Genomic DNA, 21,065 nt, shown 5'->3' on the forward strand with positions numbered 1-21,065 from the left:
AGATTATATCATTATTACTTTGCACTTCTGACATAGCGTTATTATTCGGGTTCGTTGATCGCTTGTCATTTTGTCATTTGGAGATATTTTTGATTCCTTGGGTGTGATATATTTACATGCTGACCGCCGCAACGATGTCATTAGTATTCAGGACCATGTGAACTCTATCGGTGCTATTGTTTTCAATTTGGAATGCAATGACTATGCTCTGTAGCTCGGAGATTATAACCAGCCTTTGCTCCGGTGAAGTAAGTCGTACGATGGGTCTTTCCAGGTTTAGCCTCAATCGGTTCTATCGGTTGCTAGTTCAACGCTTATCGACGGTTTCGCTTTACATGGCCTCACGCAGATCAATGGTGTATCGAATAGGAGCGCTCGCTTTCTAGACCTTGTTCTGTCTAACGAAGCTGCAACTCTAGCATGCAGAACCTCTGATCTTTCTTGATGCAGACCACCCTGCTTTAGACGTCTTGATCGTCCAATCGTTTTTCAGGATTGTTCCGAAAATAATCGTATACTGGATTTACGTCGAACCGACTATGTTGCGATCAGTGATGGAAAATATCATGACACTCACGTGACACTCGTCTTCGCATCAACCGACAATCGCTGACAGATCGTTTTGTCACGCAGTGAGAGTTAGAGCCATGGCAAACAACACTCACCATTAATGGTCGCTGCTCACAAGCAAAACGTTACACTCGCTGTTGATGATGAAAAGCACAACGAAAACAGTGAAGACTTCTACAGTACGATCATGAGAAAAAGCGAAACGACAGAAGAAAATGAAAACAATTCCTACGCATTCCAAGTTTGTCTCGACTGTGTGAGTTACAAACAAAGCAGGCAACATGAAACGGAAGCTGTTGGGCTCACTCACCAACACACTCACATAAGCAAGCAAAGCAGCAACTGCTTCAAATCGAGCACAGATGAGTGTCGTGATTGTCGGGAATGACCAGATCGGTGATGGATCACAATAGAAGACGACATTCACCAGTTGCTTTTTACTTCTTTTGTCAACTTGATGGGTCATGGAGAGAGCTTCGACGAGCACATTGATAGGAATGTACAAAACGTTACTACCATCAGCTGTTTGGCGATCGTGATTGTGATAGGTCGCAACTCTGGTTGCGATTAGAACTGCTATTTCCGGTATCGACTGGTGACCATTAGAATTAGCTGCATGTGTTGACGATGCCGTTGAATATTTCAGTCAAATGATTTGGGATATTATGGCTGAATTTGTACCTATTGCCCACCCCGCACCAAAGCCACCGTGATGTAACGGTCACACTTGCGTCGACTGATACGGTATAGGGCTAAATCGCTACGAAGATACTGCCAAAATCGTTCGGGCATTACGAAGCTCAACCGCACAAGAAACGACTATAGGAAATGCAACAGATTCCTGTATAGCTGATACCGTATGCGTGATAATGTTTGCAACATTGAGCAATGTCAAAATTAAAAAAAAATCTCCAAAAATTTCGTTTTTGAGTTTTTTTTTATTTATTCAAAGGGGGATGTTGCTCAGAGTCATAAACTATGTTAATCATCGATCGAGTTTCCACTTGCTGCAATTACGGCCTCCACACGCTTCCGGAATGCACGGCAGGTTCTAATAATGTAGTCTGGATCCATTTCTCTCCAGGTACGGGTCAATGTTTGCCATATTGAGTAATCCAGCGGATTAAGATCGGGGTTGCATGGCGGCCACATATCCTTCGCCCAAAACGGAAGATGTTCCTGCAACCACTTCTGAGTGCGGTTCGAGGTGTAGCACGGAGCCTCATCTTGTTGAAATACAACATTTGGCTTCGGACCGTACTGTTCTTTGATCCACGGAAGAACATACTTACTTAAAATCCCGATGTAGACCTCCGTGTTGACCTTGTCGCCCTCTGGAATGAACATCGAGTCCATTTTTTCGCCATCGGAAGCCACCAATCCAAACACCATAACGCTAGCAGGATCTCAGATACACGTTCTTGTGCTCGTCGGCCACGAGAACTAATATACCGGTTGGTTCTGGAATTTGATACGGGATCGACGGTAAACATGCTCTCGTCGGTGACCAGGATTACCGGATTTTTTCGCTTAAGGAATTTCAAGATTTTCTTGCATCGTTCGACTCGTAGCTCCCGGATGCGGTTGGTAATCATGTGAGTTTTTTTCCGTGCCCTCGACTTCGCCCCGCAATCTTCCTTTACGATCTTCCGTGCCGTAAAGTCACTGATCCCGTGTTCCTTTGCCATTTTCCTTATTGAACGCACTGGATTCACCCGAATCTTCCTTTTGATAGCAGCGATAACCCTCGGAACCCGAGCTGACCTCGGACGACCTGTGGCCACCTTCGCGGATAGTTGTCCTTTCTTTTATCGGTCTAAAACCCTTTTGACTGTCATCCGGGACAATCCCACGGCAATTGAAATGTCTTTTTGCGACATTTGCGCGTGAGAAAAATCACGAATACGCTGCCACTTCGTCATGGTGCAACTGTCAAACTAAGTAAATCATTTTCTTTTATATACAGCCTACTACGGTATGAGCTATAGGTTACGTGCATGCAAAGAAAACCAAGGCGTTGTATGCACAGGTGAAACGAGAACCTTATTTGTACGATGGTGCAAACATTATCACGCATACGGTATGTCTTCCGTACGCAAAAAGAGCGAAGTCGGTTTGCCATTGCCAGTTCATCTCGGAGATCAAACCGCTGAATCTGAACCGGAGAAATGCCGCCTTTTTCCTTAACATTTCATGAGTTCTATAAGCGATTCTCCAACAGATGCATTTGAGTTCCGTCCGTTTCACATTAGTGAACATACCGTCAATCTAGTTCTTCAAAGGTTGAAACTCTCGTTTGCTACCGGGCCAGACGGCATTTCTGCGTCCGTTCTGAAGCTGTGTTCGGAGTCGTTGCTCCACTCCTTTGGTGAAGTTATTTAATCTGTCACTACAGGAGAGTAAATTTCCTGAGGCGTGGAATTTTTTGTATGTGTACCCCGTCCACAAGAAAGGCGATAAAAGGAATGTCCAGAATTACAGAGGCATCACATCACTATGTTGCTGCTCCAAAGTATTCGGGATCATCATCAATGAGGCGCTCTTCAGCTCTTACATCTCAGCATGGATTCTACCCAAAACGGTCAGTTACAATTAATTTGACCGAATTCGTGTCGCTCTGGGTTCGGACCATGGACTCTGGCGGACAAATCGACGCTGTTTACACTGATCTCAAGGCTGCATTTGACCGAGTAGACCTCAACATTCTTTTGAGCAAGCTTGAGAAACTCGGAGTGTCTGGATCCTTCATCTCGTGGTTCATATCTTACCTTACGAACCGTTCGCTTTGCGTTAAGATTGAAGCTTCTCGTTCTGAAGTGTTCACAAACGTTTCCGGCGTTCTCCAAGGAGGTAATCTGGGACCCCTTCTGTTTTAGCTTTTCGTCAACGAGCTTTCGTGTCTACTGCCACCTGGATGCCGGCTATTCTACGCTGACGATGTCAAAATGTATGTGGCTATCAATAGCACCGCTGATTGTGAGGAGTTGCAGCTGATTGTGGATCGTATGCAGAGTTGGTGCTCCCGTAATTTCTTGACGCTCAGCATCAACAAGTGCAATGTGATATCATTTCATCGCAAACAAAACCCGATAACATTTGATTATTCCATTTCCGGGCAAACATTAGAGAGGATCAAAGATTTGAGAGTAACGCTCGAATGTGAATTGACCTTCAAGCCGAATTTACATAAAATTCTGTAAAATTTCAGGCACTTCATGAAAGCTTTGAAAATTTCATGCCGGTTCCTTCAGCTTCAGGAAAACTGCCGGAGATTTTCAGGGATATCCAGAGAACTTCAGGGGAGTTAAGAAAACTTCAGATAAGTCCAGTGAACTTGTGAAAAATTGTGGAAATTTTCATGAAATTCCCGGAAGGGAAATTTTCAGGAAAGCTCAGAGATCTTAAGTGCAGTCCCAACAACTTAAAGAAAGTTCAGACTTTCAGTAAATTTATAGATAAACGTCCGAGAATTTAAGGAAAGCCTAAAGAACTGCTGAGAAGATTAGGAAATTTCCGTCATATAATCGGAATTTTACAGAAATCCAGAGGTTTTAAGGTCATTTTCATTTATTTATAGACAGTGCCAGTAACTTCAGTATAATTGTGAGATCTTCAGAGTGGAATATCAGGGCAGTTATAATAACTTCAAAGAAAATTGCAGGAATTATGCTGTGGTTCCGAGAAGTTTTCGAAATTTCAGTAAAGTTCCTGCAATTTTCCTGAAGTTAATAAAACTACCATGACGCTTTTTGATCTTCCCTGAAGTGTTTGAAATTTTCCTGAAATCTATCGAACTACTCTGAAGCTATCGGAACTTATCTTAAAAATCTTGAAACTTCTATGTTATCTTCGTACTTGAGGATAGCTCTTTATAGTCTTCATTCTTTAAATTCATAAAATTTCCATGAAATTCTTAGAACTTCTCGTAGATTATCACATTTTTTCTGATGGGCATAGAACCTACATGGAATACAGTAGAACCTACAATGTTAGAGTTACCTCAATTTTTCTGACCTACATGGACTCCCAAGTTTTTAGGAAGTTTTGCGGACTTTGTTCTTGAAGTTCCTGCATTTTTTTCTGAATGACTTTAAGGTTTCGAAATTTTCCAGAAGTTTTCGTAACATCCCACAAGTTTCTAAAATTTTCCGGATGTTCATGAAACTGCTCTGAAGTTCATAGAATTTTCCCAAAGCTCTCTGAAATTTACTAAAGATCTTTGAATTAACCTGTAGTTTCTTGAAGTTAATGAAATTAACGTGAAGCTCTTTGACTATCATCAAAGTTCACGAAAATTTTATGAAGTCCGTGAACATGTGGAAACTCATCCTCAAAGACCAAAGTTCATGACTTCCCTGTAGCACTTGAAACTTTCCTGAAGTTTTTGAAAGTTCTCTAAACGTCTTGGAGCATCATTGAAGTTTCTGATATTGACCTAAAGAGCTTTGAACTCTCCTTTAGAGTTCCCTGAAATTCTCAGAACTTTGAAGTTCCTGTAATTTTTCTGAAAATAATGGAAATGCCCTGAAATTTTTTGTATGTAAGATATTGTCACATTGATATCGTTTGTTCTTGAATTTGTAATAGTGACATTTAAGGGCGCTGAGCGCTGGGCATCTAAAACTTCTCTTAATCATTTTGGCGTACCGATTTTATAAGAGAAACGTATGTTGATCGATATTTCTGCGCCTAGTTAGTTTTGATTAAAAAAACAAAAAAACAAATCTATTTTCGGAGCTGGAGTAACACGACAGTCCTGCAGGGGACCATTGTTAACTATATGACTAGTCGTAAATCCATCTCTCCACACAGACCAGCACCCAAATCGATACTCTCGCATTCGATCTCAATCTAAAGTTCGAAAAGGCAAACAAACCGCACATTCGCAAACACTTGATCCCGTCGTCATACCCCAGTTTGACGAAAGTCTTTCGCTGCAAAGACGATGAGCCGAGCGACCGGCCAACCGACGACAAGAATAAAGGATTCCCATGATTGCGTTGGACCCAACAGTGAGTGACGCTCACCCCCACGTTCTAACCCATACACTGCCACCGCCATCCATCATCACACACGTCCATCCCCCTTTTAACCAGGTACTCGATGACTGAATTAAAAGCCATTTAAGCACGTTCCAACCAGGCAGTCGCTTCTTAAAAAGTCCCCAAGTCGGTACCGATTTACCCTCTTTGGCAATGGTGTAGAATTAGGATGAAGGATGAGAACTTACAGAACGGCGACTCGGTAGCAGACGGATGGAGAAGGGATAATTCATCGGAAGCAGACAGGGCACGAATGTTTCTTTTTTTGTCCAAAAGACTCTGCTCACACTTTTGCCTGCACTCGTGCGTAGAATCAAGTCCGACATGGTATTTCACTTTCAAACGATTTTGTCGAAAGGGATTTGCAAAGTTTACGCTATGAAGTGAAATAAATTTAATGGTTGTAGAATTCTTTAGGACGGCGCCGGCGATGTAGCGGTGAGCGTAACTGCTTTCCCACCACAGTGTGACTGGGTTCAATCCCAGTAGAAGTTGGAATTTTTCTGAGGTGAAAAAATCTCTTTTCACGTTGCAATCTCTTGCTCCCCCTTCTGATGAAATCCATACTCACGGATGATGAGAGCTCCTCCTTTCAATTACCATAAAACTTTGATCTAAATACTCTTGGTACGCCCCTCGCGCGCCGCTAGCACGCTTCTAGTGTTGGGAATAGAACATTTTGACAGTGGTTTATTTACACTTCTATAGAGAACAACTGGTGCAAGTTTGATCGAAGTAGTCGATCGCGTTCAGAAATAACGTCAAATCGAACTCGAAAGAAGAAAAAATATTGTGCACAAACACCTGGACAATCCTGAGTGGTCCGGTTCCAAGCTGGCTAAAGTGCTGAAGATGCCGAAAACAACAGTTTGTCGAGTGCTCAAAACCTACAAGGAAACACTGAGTGTGGAAAGGAATCAGCGGACCTACGAAATAACTGGAATCAGGGATCGTCAGCTGCGCAGCAATGTGTTGAGGTGCGTTAAAGCCAACCCTCGGTCTTTCGATCTGAGATGTGGCCAGAAGGTACAACGCCAACTTTCAAACGGTGCGGAACATCCTTGCCAGGGAAGTATAAAATTCATACAAAGCCAGTATCTAAACCACAAACGAAGTGACAGACGACTAACTGGCGAAGAAATCAATTAAAATAATGTGGTTCGCTGTAATAGAATTTTCTTAGAAGCTTGTGCCATCAGCCACTAGATGGGCTAGTATTTTTGTTTTGATTTGAACATAGTTGATTTTGTGTGCAATATGATCTTTGACAGTGTGCAAAGAGTGTATCATTTTGTCATTTTTTTATGCATTTCAGTTTAGAGTAGAGTGAAAGAGATAGAACCAAAACATTCTAGTACATTTAGTGTTGCCATGTGGTACAATCCATTAGTAGTGTTGCCATGTTGCACAATCCAGTAGTAGTGGTGTTGCCATGTGGTACACTGAAAAATTGCATTAGTAGGTGCGTCACCAAAGTTTTCGAGCCGCTCCGTCTGTCTCTTCGTTTGTGATTTGAACCGGGGCACATGAAGCAGAATTCCGTGGCCAAAAAACATGCAAGGTTCTTGTACGACCGTGTTTTGACGAAACACAATAGACAGTGGTCCAGAATGCAGATTTAGGTGGAATGATATGTTTTGAGCCTGAAATTAAAACTTTAAACTAAAAGTCTCTTTTACAAAGTTGTTCCTTATAGTTACGCCCTCATTTTTATGACAATGAATTCTAGGGTGGTTCCTATTATCATTAAAATCAAAAATCTAACTTTTTTGTTTGAATAAATTAAGGTATACATTCTTGTGGCTCTTACAAAAACAGTTTTGCGCTGCTCTAGAATTTCTCAGCAAAGATGACTTCAGATAACTTTTAGATCTTAAAAAGGCGCAAATTTTTGCTGCACAAATATCTTTAGCCGATCAAGAGTTATTGACGTTTTTATACTAAAAATATGCACTTTTCAAATGTTAATATCTCTGGTTGGGGCAAAAAAAAAAGTGTTTTTTACGGCATTTGAAAGGGCGTATGTTATTCTCAATAATATGAAAAAATTGGAGGTATGTTATTTTTTAAACTCGTAAACTTGAAGAAAGATATACTCAAATATAGTAAAAAATATGGATAAATTCAAATTGATTTTAGAGTTTAAAAAATAACATACCTCCAATTTTTTCATATTATTGAGAATAACATACGCCCTTTCAAATGCCGTAAAAAACTTTTTTTTTTTTGCCCCAACCAGAGATATTAACATTTGAAAAGTGCATATTTTTAGTATAAACACGTCAATAACTCTAGATCGGCTAAAGATATTGACAAACTTTGTGCAGCAAAAATTTGCGCAAAATTAAGATCTAAAAGTTATCTCAAGACACCTTTGCTGAGAAATTCGAAATAAGAAAACTAGAGAAAAAAACTGTTTTTTTAAGAGCTACCCTAACTCAATTCAAGAAAATAGCTCTAAATCGGCCAATTTAAGAGATACAAAAAAGTTATTTTCAACAAAGTTACTTGAAATTAGCTCAGCTATAACTTTGCCGAAGAATGTGTACCTTAATTTATTCAAACAAAAAAGTTAGATTTCTGATTTAAATGATAATAGGAACCACCCTAGAATTCATTGTCATAAAAATGAGGGCGTAACTATAAGGAACAACTTTGTACAAGAGACTTTTAGTCTAAAGTATTAATTTCAGGCTCAAAACATATCATTCCACCTAAATCTGCATTCTGGACCACTGTGCAATGGCTGCACTTTAATAGATGACGAAACATACGTCAAACTCTATCTTAAGCAGCTTCCCGGTCAAATGTTTTACATTGCGACTGGACGTAGGGATGTGCCGGGGAGATTCAAGTTCGTGTTTGCTGACAAGTTCATACAGAAGGCCATGATTTGGCAAGCGATTTGAAGTTGTGGCCTGGAACGGACCCATTCGTTACATCCTCGACGACGACATCCCAAGTTTACATCGAAGAATGCCTGAAAAAGCGTGTATTGCCGTTCATCCGCAAGCATAGGGGTAAAGTCGTCTTTTGGCCCGATTTGGAGAGCTGCCACTACTCCAAGGTGGTTCTGGAATGGTATGCTGCCAACAAGATCGATTTTAACGCCAAGCTAATGAATCCTTCGAATTGCCCGGAATTTCGACCAATCGAAAAATACTGGGCAATTTATGAGCAGCGTCTTCGACGATGCGGCTGGGCAATCAACGACTTCCAGCAAATGCGTGCAAAATGGAAGAAATGCGCTGATTCCATGGCCGTTTCCACTGTCCGGGCACTGATGGGCTCCATCAAGAGGAAGGTTCGAGATTTCGTTCGAACTGGTGAAATGTAACCATCTAATGCTGTAACTTTGAAGTTGAAATAAAAGTACTGTAAAGCAACCATTAATGGACTTTTTAAACTTATTGAATCATGAACTGCAGGTCTTTTTGTGCGTACCAATTTTCTTTTAGTGGCAAAATTTTGGTCAGTAATTCTGAAAAAGCCAAAGGGGGTAATCAACTCTGCACACTGTGCCGAAACACATCGTTTCACACTGATCGGCACGTCATTGCACACGATGACAAGTAGGTCTCAAAATATAATATAAAACGGTATCACTGTTTTGTGTTGAAATTTTGCCAATCGTTGCTAAAGTTTACTTTTTTGTTTACTTAAAAGTAAGGGGGAAAGGGATTTTTGTGTCAGTGTCATTTTCCAGCGAAATTGTGCCCAATAAGTGACATTATATAATTTAAAAGACTCTCGTTGTCATTATGCCTTCCATAGTATCTGGGAAGTCCAAACAAATTAGTCAGAGTCACCACGCGCCAAGAGGGGTGACTCTATCTAAGATGCAGGAATTTTTTTGCTTTGCTGTTGTGAGATGCACTCGCGCTTAATAGATAGAAACACGATTGAATATGATTTTTAAGATTTCATGCAAAAAGGTGGAGAGAGATGCGAGTAGATGGGTTTAGATGCAAGAGATAAAAAAAAAAGATTTCCCGTAGATTGAATCGCTAGTGTGAGATTTTTCGATCATTTAAATCGAAATTTAGATGTGTCACACCCCTCGCCACGCGCCGCAAAATAGACCAGAATATGTATTAAATAAATATGCATTGCAGCGCTAATGTACGATGTCAACAACAGCTCAGTGTCGAACGATCCTACCATTCTTCAGATGTACAGTCAGGGTCAGGAATCCTTATTGCCGGGGTAATAATGTGAATAAGGAACCGCGAATAAGGATACCCACAGCTTATGGGATTTTCACTAATAGGGGCTGAGATGGATTATCTCATTTGTTTCAATATATAAAGCTGTACTGTCTTGGATAAATATGTTGTACTGGGATAGACCAACAAGCCTGTGTCATTGGATTCAGGTTTAATTGGGAACTACGCCGCTAGGGACGGTTCACTTTTATGTTACTTATGACGGGGGCTATAATACATGGATCTTAGGTCCAACATACAATATTTCGTGATCCTGGCCATATAAAAAGTTGCTGTCTTCAGAAAAGTTGAACAAGTGACCAAGTCCTTTCGGAAGGTGGCCATATTAGTTCAGAACTCTCTCACTACACAGCGCTAGTGTGCACATGAGCTTCCTATATAAGCTGTATCTCAGAATCCTGGCCATATATACACGTCATTCCCTCACCGAAAATACGCATACTGTAGGGCATTTGACAGTTTTTCTTGAACCAATGGCCACCATCTTGGATTCCAAAATGACGTCTGGCATCGATTTCCGGACTCTACACGTCGTACCCTTTCCGGAAATACCCATATTGTAGGGTATTTGACAGTTTTTCTTGAACCGATGGCCGCCATCTTGGATTTCAAAATGGTGTCCGAAATCGATTTACAGCCTCTCTACACGTCATCCCTATTCCGTTTCGTGTTCTTACATTGCACAGCAACATCTTATATGGACAAGCTTTCCAGAAATAACGTATTAAGGAAGTTCATGTGCATACTAGCGCCACGTAGTGAGAGAGTTATAAATAATATGACCACCATCTGAAAGGCTTGGTCACTTGAACAACTTTGCTGAAGACAGCAACGTTCTATATTGCCAGGTTCTCGGGATACAGTTTATATAGGCACATGCACACTAGTGCTGCCTAGTGAGATAGTTCTGAGCTAATATGCCACAATCCGAAAGAACTTGGTCACCTGAACAACTTTGCTGAAGACAGTAACCTTCTATATGGCCAGGATTCTGAGATACAGCTTATATAGGAATTTCACATGCACACTAGCGCTGCTTAGTGAGAGTTCTGAACTATTTTGCCCACCATCCAAAAGGACTTGGTCGCCTGAACAACTTTGCTGAAGACAGTAACTTTCTATATGGCCAGGATCACGAAATACACTACACCGGTGTAGTGTAGCAAAAACGAAAACGACATTAAAAGTCATAAGTGCAGGGTTGCCAAACTGGGCTACTGAGACTGATACCTTGATTGTCATACTTCGGCACAACGCTTGACCTAGTTTTCAGCACAGATAAAGTACTGGAATGTGCAAAGTTAAAAAAAAAACCCCCTTGGAAAAAGCTCAGAAACTTGCTAAGCGATTCGAGAGTTCCCATAATTTTGGTTTGGGGCTTACTAGTCCTATCGAGAATCAGGTTTCTCGGGATTATCTGAATATTTTCTCTCGGGAACCTATGTTTGATGATTCATGGGGGACTGATTTGGACGAAGTAAGATCTATAACTAAAAAGATTCAAAATATGAAAGCTCCAGGCGATGATGGAATTTTCTACATTCTCATCAAAAAACACCCAGAGAGTTCCACCATAGAAGTAACTCTAAGACTAGAAGGTCCCGAAATAACGTGCTCAACTTTTTGGCTCAGCTCGGGTACTCTCTTCGGTCCCAAGCTAATCGATTCACCCCTCGAAACATAGGAAAATCCACTAACCCCTCATGTTATCTGTCAAACTTTCATAGCGAATCAAAACAAACATTGCGTAGTACTAGAATTTCGACTAGAATGAGGTACGTTAATCGTTTGCTTGGGACCAATAAGCTAGTCAAGTAGTGAGCCAATTTAAAATCGTTAGTTTTCACCGGTTGGCTTTCCTCTGAGTTGCTTTTTTGCAGCTAGTAACTCGCGAGTAACTCAATGTACCTCAAAATTTAATCGATGTTCAGGCTGAGGCTACTCAGTTTACACCCTTTATAAATTAGACGTGAGTCTTGTTTGTAAACAAAATATAATTGTTCCGTTCGGCTATTGGAGCCAAGTGAATTCCAGAATTTGTGCAGAAAACGGCTCGAACGATGCTGGGAAAGCTTTCAAAGGGGACTTCCGTCGCCAGCGGAATTGACGTCGATTTTCATCTGCTTCTCTGTACGGATTGGCTGCTGCTGCTGCTGCTGCTGTTACTGTTTTGGAAGTGATTTTTGTTCGTATTCCTCCGTCTCAAAACGTTGTATGTGAATTAACTGTAGGTAAGTGGAAATATGCTATTTGTTCTCAGGAATGTTCAGCCAAAGCATTAATGCAGCAGACACTGCCGAAGCCAAAGGGGAGGTGAACGATGAAGACACAGCTGACAATGTTTCCGGCGAGTACGATCCTCATCCGGACTTCAAATCCATCATCGATCTACCGGACGGAATCGAAATGATAACCGGTGAGGAATATGTACAAAGAATAAATCTAGGGCCTAACAGCTTTTGTAAACAATGACTGTTGAGAAACAAACTGCGGTGATATTATCACCATCGTCTTGTGGAATAAACAATAACAATTTACCATTCAACTGATACATCGGTACTGACACATCGGATGACAATTGTCAGTGTAAACATGAGAGATGCGAGCCGTAACTGTTATTCGCATATGGTATTGTATGCAATATTGAATGGAGAAGCTTTAGTGGTCAGCTAGAAGCTTTGCCTCTTGCATACAAACTAGCTAGTAGTATTTGAATGTGTGCTATCTCATAGATAGGCAATAGGGAGATAGGGAGTGTGAGAATGTGAAGCAGAAATGAACTATGTAAATAATGAACTATCGATATTGTATCATGTCTTCGTAAGATAACCTGACGTATTGAGTTTCAATAAAATCAACCTTAAAACCAAAAGTATTCTCGAAGTGTTTATTGCAATTCTCGAATCACAACAAGGTTATGGGCCCAGTGGTTAACTGAGTGCGACAACGACAACATCCAGTAGGTAACTGGTAGCGACACGAATCAGTGGTTAACTGATCGCCAACAGACGAGCCGGACGACCCAGAAGACGACCGTTGGACCAGCTGAGCGCAGAGGAGGATCGTTATACCTGCCGAGCCAGAAGACGACCGTTCGACCAGCCGATCCAGCAGACGACCGTGTGATTTGCGGAAGGATGGCCCCCGGCGGACAAGGAAGTGGTGGCAATGGCGGTTACGAGAGGGGAACTCTCGAACGTGCCTTGCCATACACAGCAGTAGTCCGAGGCGCGGATCGTGCCAATATTTTCGACGGCACTGAGTCCTTGTTTCCCGCTTGGAAATGGCGTGTGGAGCATCACCTAGCAAAGTTGAAGTTATCGAATACGCTGGTGAAAACTCCTGACGAGGAAGACTATTTCGAGCCGACTGAAGGGGCTACTGCGGAGGTGGAAAAAGCGCGAAAGGAGAAGCTGAAGAAACGGCTGGATGATGACATCGAGGCACTCGATGAAATAGTCATGCTTGTAAACAATGATGTCCTGAATAAAATCATTGGCGTGGAATATGCGAAACAAGCCATGGATATATTGGTCAAAACGTACCAGAAGGCGGGTACCGCGGCTATGGTCAGTATGCGGGAAAGATTATTCTCGATGAAGCACCGTAACTTAGACTCACTTCGGAAGATATTTGATGAATACGACGTCATTATCAGAGAGCTGGACAGGATGGGATCGGGAATTTCTCAAGCCGAGAAAATCCATGCTCTCCTGATTGCAATACCGGACAGGTTCAAACATGTAAAAGGAGCTTTGCTGGTGCTTCCGAATGATGAGCTGTGCAAGAAATCGACAGTAGATATAAAAAGAATGTTCTTGAACGCCGAAGCTTGGGAAGAGAAGAAAGAGGAGAAGAAAAACGTCGCTCTGGCATCGAAGCAGGTTATACGATGTTTCGGATGCAACGAAACTGGGCATTATAAAAACAAATGCCCTTTAATGAAGAAATTCATCGCCAAGGAGAAGGAAAAAATGGATGCGTGGTCAACAATCCAATGGGAAAAAGGACAATAAAAAAAGCCATGCCATGATGGTGAAGCCGAATGCCCCGCGTAATCGTGCCAAACGCGTGAAATTCGTTGTTGATTCAGGTGCCAGCGATCACATGATCAACGACGAAGACTTGTTGGACGAAGTAAAGGATTTGGAGGAGCCAGTGATTGTCTCAACCGCCAAGACAGGTGAAAATCTTCGGGCAACGAAGATGGGTAAGTTGAGATTGAAGAGCGTTGTTGGCAAAAAATTCAATAAAGAGTCTTGAATTGTACAATGTTCTTTTCATTCCTAGACTTGAAGAAAATCTTCTTTCGGTTAGAAAGGCAAGCCAGCATGGGAAAAGGGTCACTTTTACGAATAAAGAGGTTATCTTTGAGTCTGAAGATAAAGTCATTGCTTCAGGAAGTTTCATTGATGGTTTGTTCTACCTTGATTGTATTTGGGATGGAAAGTCCTCAGAAAATGCAACATGTTCTGCACTGATTGGAAAACAGGTGAGTCTTACTACTTGGCATAAGAGACTTGGGACACCTGAGTGCTACAGGTTTGGAGAAACTAATGTCAAAAGGGATGGTTGAGGGATGGTCTGAAATAGGTAGAAATCTATCATATGGAGAACGGAATCAAACAAGTATTTGTGAGGGCTGTCTGGCAGGAAAGCAATCCGCTTTCAAATTTCAGGATATGAAATTGCCAAGATCAAAACGACCATTGGAGTTAATTCACTCAGATGTTTGTGGAAGTATGCAAGAGGAAACGTATGAGGGTTACCGCTACTTTGTAACCTTCATTGATGACTATACTCATTTTCTCGTGGTCTACCTCATGAAACACAAATCTGAAGTCTTCGAACGATTCAAGGAGTTTGAAGCTATGGCATCTTCATATTTTCAAGCACGTATTTCTATGCTTAGATGTGATAATGCGGAGAATACACAAGTACTGAATTCCAAAATCATTGTAAGAAAATCGGAATTCAAATGATGTTCACAGTCCCATACACTCCACAGCTAAATGGAGTAAGTGAACGAATGAATAGATCGTTGATGGAAAAGGTAAGAGCAATGCTTTACGATAGTCAATTGCCTAAAGCAATGTGGGGTGAAGCATTATATACAGCAACATACCTAATCAACAGATCTCCTACGAATGGGATAGAAGAAAACAAAACTCCATATGAAATGTGGTTTAAAAAGAAGCCAAACTTGAAGCATTTGAGAATTTTCGGATGCAGAGCTTTCAAGCAAATCGCCAAGGAAAAACGTCATAAACTAGATCCGAAAACTAAACTATTGATTTTTGTGGGCTACGCAAACAATGGATTTAGATTGTGGAATGCAGATACACGTTCAATTGAAATAGGTAGAAACGTTGTATTCGATGAATCCACGATACTGTCTCATGAAATCGAATCAGAAAAACAGGATTTGTTTTTTTGTACACAATTGCATAGAAAAGAGAACTATGAAGATCAAAGACAAGATATTGAAGATCAGGTATCAACTTCTGACGAAGAGCAGAGGAATGAAGACAGTACGCTGATTGAAGAAAATCAAGAAGATAACGTTTCAGCAGAAGAATCAGTTGGTGAAACTGATTATGAAAGTACTTATGAAAGTCAAGTCGATGAAAGAGACGATGATGAAGACAAGCAGCCATTAAGACGTAGCAAGAGGGATAGGAAAACTCCACGTTGGTATTCGGAGTACACAGCGAAAACGGCAATAATTCGTAACGAAGATATTCCGCAAAATATTGAAGAGCTGAAAAATCTTTTTGATTGGCCTGAGTGGAAACGTGCACTCCAAGAAGAGCTTGATGCATTGCATCATAATAACACTTGGACAGTGGTAAACTGTGTGCCAGAAGGAGTCAAGCCAATTTATTCGAAATGGATTTTCTCAATGAAAGAAGATGGACGGTATAAAGCACGGTTAGTGGCAAAGGGATGCTCACAACGGCCAGGATTTGACTATAGTGATACATTCGCACCTGTTGCCAAACTGGAAAGCGTTCGTTTAGCTCTTGCACTGGCTAACGAACACAAATTGCTTGTACACCAAATGGCCGTCAAAACAGCATTTTTGAATGGGAATCTAGAAGAGGAAATCTTCATGAAACTCCCACCGAAAGAAAACGGACAAAGCCAAATTGTTCGTTTACATAAAAGCTTGTATGGACTTAAACAAGCAAGCAGATCTTGGAACAAACGTTTCGATGATGCGATGAGAGAACTAGAATTTGTTCCACTCAAAAATGACTGTTGTATTTACAAATCAAAGTCCAAAGGAATCATCCTAATTCTCTATGTAGACGACATTCTTTTAATTGCCAAAAATATAGATGATATATTGTGGATCAAAGAAAAACTTGGAAGGTTATTCCAAATGAAAGATTTGTCTGAGGTAAAACATTTCCTAGGAATGGAAATAAATCGAGATTTTGACAATCAAACCATTGAAGTCTCTCAAAGTCAGTATGTTGAAAGGCTCCTGGAAAGATTTGGAATGGCCGAGTGTAAACCAGTGGGGACACCATTGGACACTAATACAAAATGGTCGAAATCGCCCTAATTCCAGCTCTATCTAGAAATATTCTGCGTTCGCTTCAAGTTCCTGGTTCAGAAAGAGTGGAAGGAAAGGGGTCTTGGAGATCAGAAGATTCTCAAGAATAAATCCGATTCAACCAACTACAGGATCATCGCTATAGACTTTGCCTCGGTGGTGTATCGCAGATAACGGACCATATCCCGATGATTCAGATAGCACAGCAGTAGCTCTAGAAGTGGGAGGATGTCCACCCGCAGGAGAACGGCTCCATGCTAGTCCAGTGCTTGGTTCGCAGCTTCCTCTAGCGGCAGATTTTCGAGCGATGGGAACGGGATCCCTTTGACGAGTATCAGAGGACGTGCGGGGTACGTATAATGTGCCAGATCTGGAGTCTTGGTCTGGCGGATCGAGTTCTTCTACCACAACAAGCCGGATGTTTCCTTTTTATTGTTGTTTTGCTTGACAGCTGCTTTTCGGCTTCGCATCTCCATATGTTGCTATGATGCGAAAAGTGAGAAAGCAAATGACAGTGGTCTTACTCACTGAGCAATGTGAGTTACTCAAGTTACGGAAGACTGCTCATGATCTGTAGCTGTCTTACCCCTTGGAATGAAGCTTCACATCAATACGAACTCGATTTTTGCAGATGAGCAGTCTGGATTTCGCAATGGGCATTCAACTATTCATCAACTCTTAAGAGTTACCAATTTAATTCGGTCAAACAAATCTGAAGGCTGCTCAACTGGAGTTGCTTTTCTAGACATCGAAAAAGCATTCGACAGAGTTTGGCATGAAGGTTTGATTGCTAAATTGAAAACTACAAGGGACAGCCCTATGGGGTTGTACGCAATGGTGACGTAGGACTACGTGTTCTTATATAATAAATCTTATTTTTTAACTGCAGTAGGAGCTTGTGTAGGAATAGGAATTTGAGCGGGGTTCTTTCTGTTTACACTCTTTAGTATGACGCGCTTGACAAAGATGGCCCACAGCGACTCACGAAGAGCTACTGATTCCGATCAATAGCGCTGCGGCTGCTTCCTCCTTCTATGGATGGTCATGTGGGCTGCAGCTCACTGCTTTCAGGCAGCCTTTCGTTGTGTACTGGAGAACACCATCACTCACCACGTGGTGATTGAATAAACACCGTTTAGTGAGACCGGATGGAATTCAACGTTTAAATCTGTGTTAGAGAAATCGCTTTTTGCAGGCAATTGGTGATCATTTGAATTATCATAGCAACAGTTACACATTCGTGCAATTTTCAATAGTGCCATTTTGAAAAATGATAAAGTCTTAAATTTAACAGATGCGTAGACATATTTCTGATCGATTGGTAATAAAATTATTGAAATTGGTTCAGGGACAGCTGAGTTATTAACGTTCAAAATCTTTCATAATTTTGTTACATGTTCTATTTTCGGTTTTCACAAAGTGTACCCCCATGTAGAAATCACAGACGTAGTCCTACGTCAAAAAGTTTAATTTTTCACTCTATGTTATGAAATTAGTTCAAAATTATTTAACTGACAGAGCTCTGCAGGTAAATTATCAAAATTCCAAATCTGTACGAATACCTGTTAGAGCAAGAGTTCCTCAGGGTAGCATTCTCGGGCCTGTATTGTATAACCTTTTTTCACTTCGGACCTCCCTGATTTGCCTCAGGGTTGCCACAAATCTTTGTTCGCTGATGACACAGGCATTTCCGCTAAAGGAGGAAGTCTTCGTGTTATTTGAAGCAGACCGCAGAAAAGTTTAGAAATTTTCTCTTCTTATATACAAAAATGAAAGATTTCTCCCAACGCTTCCAAAACTCAACAGCCTAGAGCTTCATTTGTGAAACCTAGTAGTAGTCACATAGTCACATAGTTTTCCTGGTCAAACCAAATGAAATATCTTGGACTAGTACAAGACCAAAATTTACCTTTTAAAGTTCACATTGAGGGCATTCAAGCCTAATGCTACAAATTTATAAAATGTGTGTATTCTTTTATAAACAGGAAATCCAAACTCAGAAGCAAATATAAGTTCCGAAAAGTTGGCTGCAAATTTTGGCATTCAATGGATATTTTTTCCGAATGATACTGGGTGGATGGATGAGCCAGAAGTAGAGCAACTTTGACAATTTATTTATTGAAAAATAAATACTCGATGTACATACAATTTTTATATGCAAACCTATAGCCAGTAGTTGTGGTAGTTGCTAACTTTGGTTTCTTTAATAGTGGAACGCATTGGTTTGTTTTGGGTTCCACTATTATAGGAACACTACCGCAACTATAGGTGCAAAGCAGCCAAAATCATAGAACAAAAATTGTTGTTTTCCGTAATCTTTGTGCAAATTTTAAGTTTGAAATATACAAATCTGCTTTATTTTAGGAGCACTACTGATGAAAAATAACCTTTTCCGGTTTTCCCTTATTATTCCGGACTACCTCCTTACCGCACCTAAAGGTACACCACTATTACAGGAATGCCTTCGGTACTTACCATTCGCACTACAACTTTCCAATACACTTCAACAGCCAAAATTAACACAACTAGCTTTTCTTGGCTATTTTGATGAACCTTTTCCACCGCTATGATCTCAAAGCAATCGTCATTCTACCGTTGGCACAAATCTTCCAACTCGCTGCTTTGAACCTTCAATCAAACCGTCCGAACCGCAAAACCACGTGAGTTAATACCGCGCTCACAATCACACGCACCCACGATATGTGCCGGTCGCCCGTTGCAGAACCACAAAATCCCGTTTGTGCGTTTGTCCACTTTAGTAACCAAAAAAAAAAAAAAAGCAAGCTAGAAGGAAACTTTGACGACTTTGTGTCAAACTCACGCGGGAAAAACCACAACACTCGAGAGCTCCGTCGAAGCCGACTACGATGCGGCCCGTTCGATTCGCCGTAACGTTATGATTAGGCTGTCCGTCTCGAACGGGATCGGTTCCTCAAGAAGACTCCACCGCTTTTACATTATATCCACTGGTAACGTGCCGTACAGAGTGCTATTGAGGCTGCTTTCCACCGGAGTTTTCCCGCCAACGATGGCTCGCTCTCCACACAGCATCTCGGTCTCGCATTGGACCGAAGCAGGGACACGTGCTTTCATCGGTAACGGAATCATCCATCTCTTGCTCTCTTGGTCGAAAGGATGCGCGGGAGAATCGGAATGGATACTGTTGTTGAACTTCTCAACGCAATGTAAAATTTGTGAACACAAGATTGTTTCAACCAGCGAAAGTTTAGAACACAGCATCGTTACAACCCAGTCTGGCAGCACTGCCCATCTGAACCTTCTCCCGTGGTTGTACATCAGGAGAAGAGATTCCAGCGTAGTAGTCTCTCTCTCCCTCCATGGCAAAATGAGTAGATATCGTCCACAGTTTTCAGAAGAATCATCTCGCTTCACATTTTAAAATACGGTAGTGTAGATTCGCGCGCGCTCCCAAGCTGATGTGCCCAGCAAACCGTGGTGGAAATTTGGCCCCAAACGCGCGCTAGTGGCGTTCCAGCTGTCCCAGTGGAGAGTCCTTCCGCGAGGTGCATCAATCGTCGTCGTCAAGGTGGTCAGGATTTTCGGTGGGTGCGGAACCACCGGTGGTGGTAATCGGGTGTGTGTGTGAGCTCGAGATTCGAAGGACCGCTAATAAGATGATGGTGAGGCTGCTGCTGCTGCTGGTGTGATGTGCCGCAATTGCAAGAGCTGACAAGTTGTTCGAAGAAGAATTGCCCCCCGTTTGGAAGGGGAGGGAACCGGACTGGAATGTGGAACAGATTCTTGAGTCGCACAGTTTCCGCGCGTGATTTGCCCATTCCTCTCAGGGTGTGTTTGTGTGTATGTATGTACATAGTTGCATAGTGATGTATAAAAACATGAGTGAAAATACGGTGGAGATGGATGATAGTTTTCCTCCAAATATGTTAAGCGCTCGATGAACGACGGTGACGACGGTGGAAGGATTTTATGAATCGAGTGCCGCTGCAGCAGCGAGCTGTACTCATGGTGAGACATTGTTCATCGATCAATCAGGAACACAGCCAGGAACGGAGTTAATTTTAGCGTAAGTTGATGGAATCTGTGTGTTTGATGATTATATAATAGTTTGTAAGCACATTCATGCGGGCAAAGGGGGGAAACTATTTTGATCCGGTAGCCTTATGGCACTAGGAAATTACCGGTTAACTGTTAGAGAATACCGCATCTGATATTTACGGGAACGTCGAGAGATATTCAAAAGAAAACTACAAAGGAAGCTCTGAGTTAACATATAGTCCTTTGAACTTGTTATTGGGCTTTTCGGCACTTGAAAGTGATAATTATAGATGTCGATCAACTCAGTTTTGTGGGTGTATTTTCCGCTATGATAATGATATCCAAATTTTTTCAGTAGTTCAATATGCATTTAATAATATTAGCCTAAGTTAGAGGTGTAAGCTGCGTTTGTTACGAGCTACCATAGTAGCCAAGGATTTTACTGGCCAGTCAAAACATTTCTGGATTTCCCCTGGGGGCAAGACAGCTTTTGATCATGAGTAAAATTTGAGTTAATTTTGAGCAACTCTGAGTAACTCGAGTTGCTCAACAAGCAATGCACGGTAACACAGCAACCTTGTTGCGTTTATTCCCCAACTGTAAAAGAAAGACGTTCAACGGTGATAAATTTTCCTAAATTCTGCAGCT

At 41.5% G+C, this 21,065-nt stretch overlaps 2 protein-coding genes across 2 annotated transcripts in view; one reads left to right on the plus strand and one right to left on the minus strand.

The window, feature by feature from the left end:
• Window positions 1–19,232, minus strand: part of LOC135699104 (gamma-aminobutyric acid receptor subunit alpha-2) — a 76,534-nt gene extending 57,302 nt beyond the window's left edge. Inside the window, exon 1 of the mRNA XM_065219301.1 lies at window positions 18,876–19,232. The gene's annotated coding sequence lies outside the window, so the exon portion shown is untranslated. The remainder of the gene's footprint in view (window positions 1–18,875) is intronic.
• Window positions 19,233–19,920: 688 nt separating this feature from the next.
• Lcch3 (Ligand-gated chloride channel homolog 3) overlaps window positions 19,921–21,065 on the plus strand; it is a 128,939-nt gene continuing 127,794 nt past the window's right edge. The window contains exon 1 of the mRNA XM_065219313.1: window positions 19,921–20,445. The gene's annotated coding sequence lies outside the window, so the exon portion shown is untranslated. The remainder of the gene's footprint in view (window positions 20,446–21,065) is intronic.

The sequence above is a fragment of the Ochlerotatus camptorhynchus genome, unplaced genomic scaffold, assembly GCF_037179485.1.
Source record: "Ochlerotatus camptorhynchus isolate MF236.1 unplaced genomic scaffold, CSIRO-AGI_Acam_v1.1 ptg000102l, whole genome shotgun sequence".
Taxonomy (NCBI): domain Eukaryota; kingdom Metazoa; phylum Arthropoda; class Insecta; order Diptera; family Culicidae; genus Ochlerotatus; species Ochlerotatus camptorhynchus.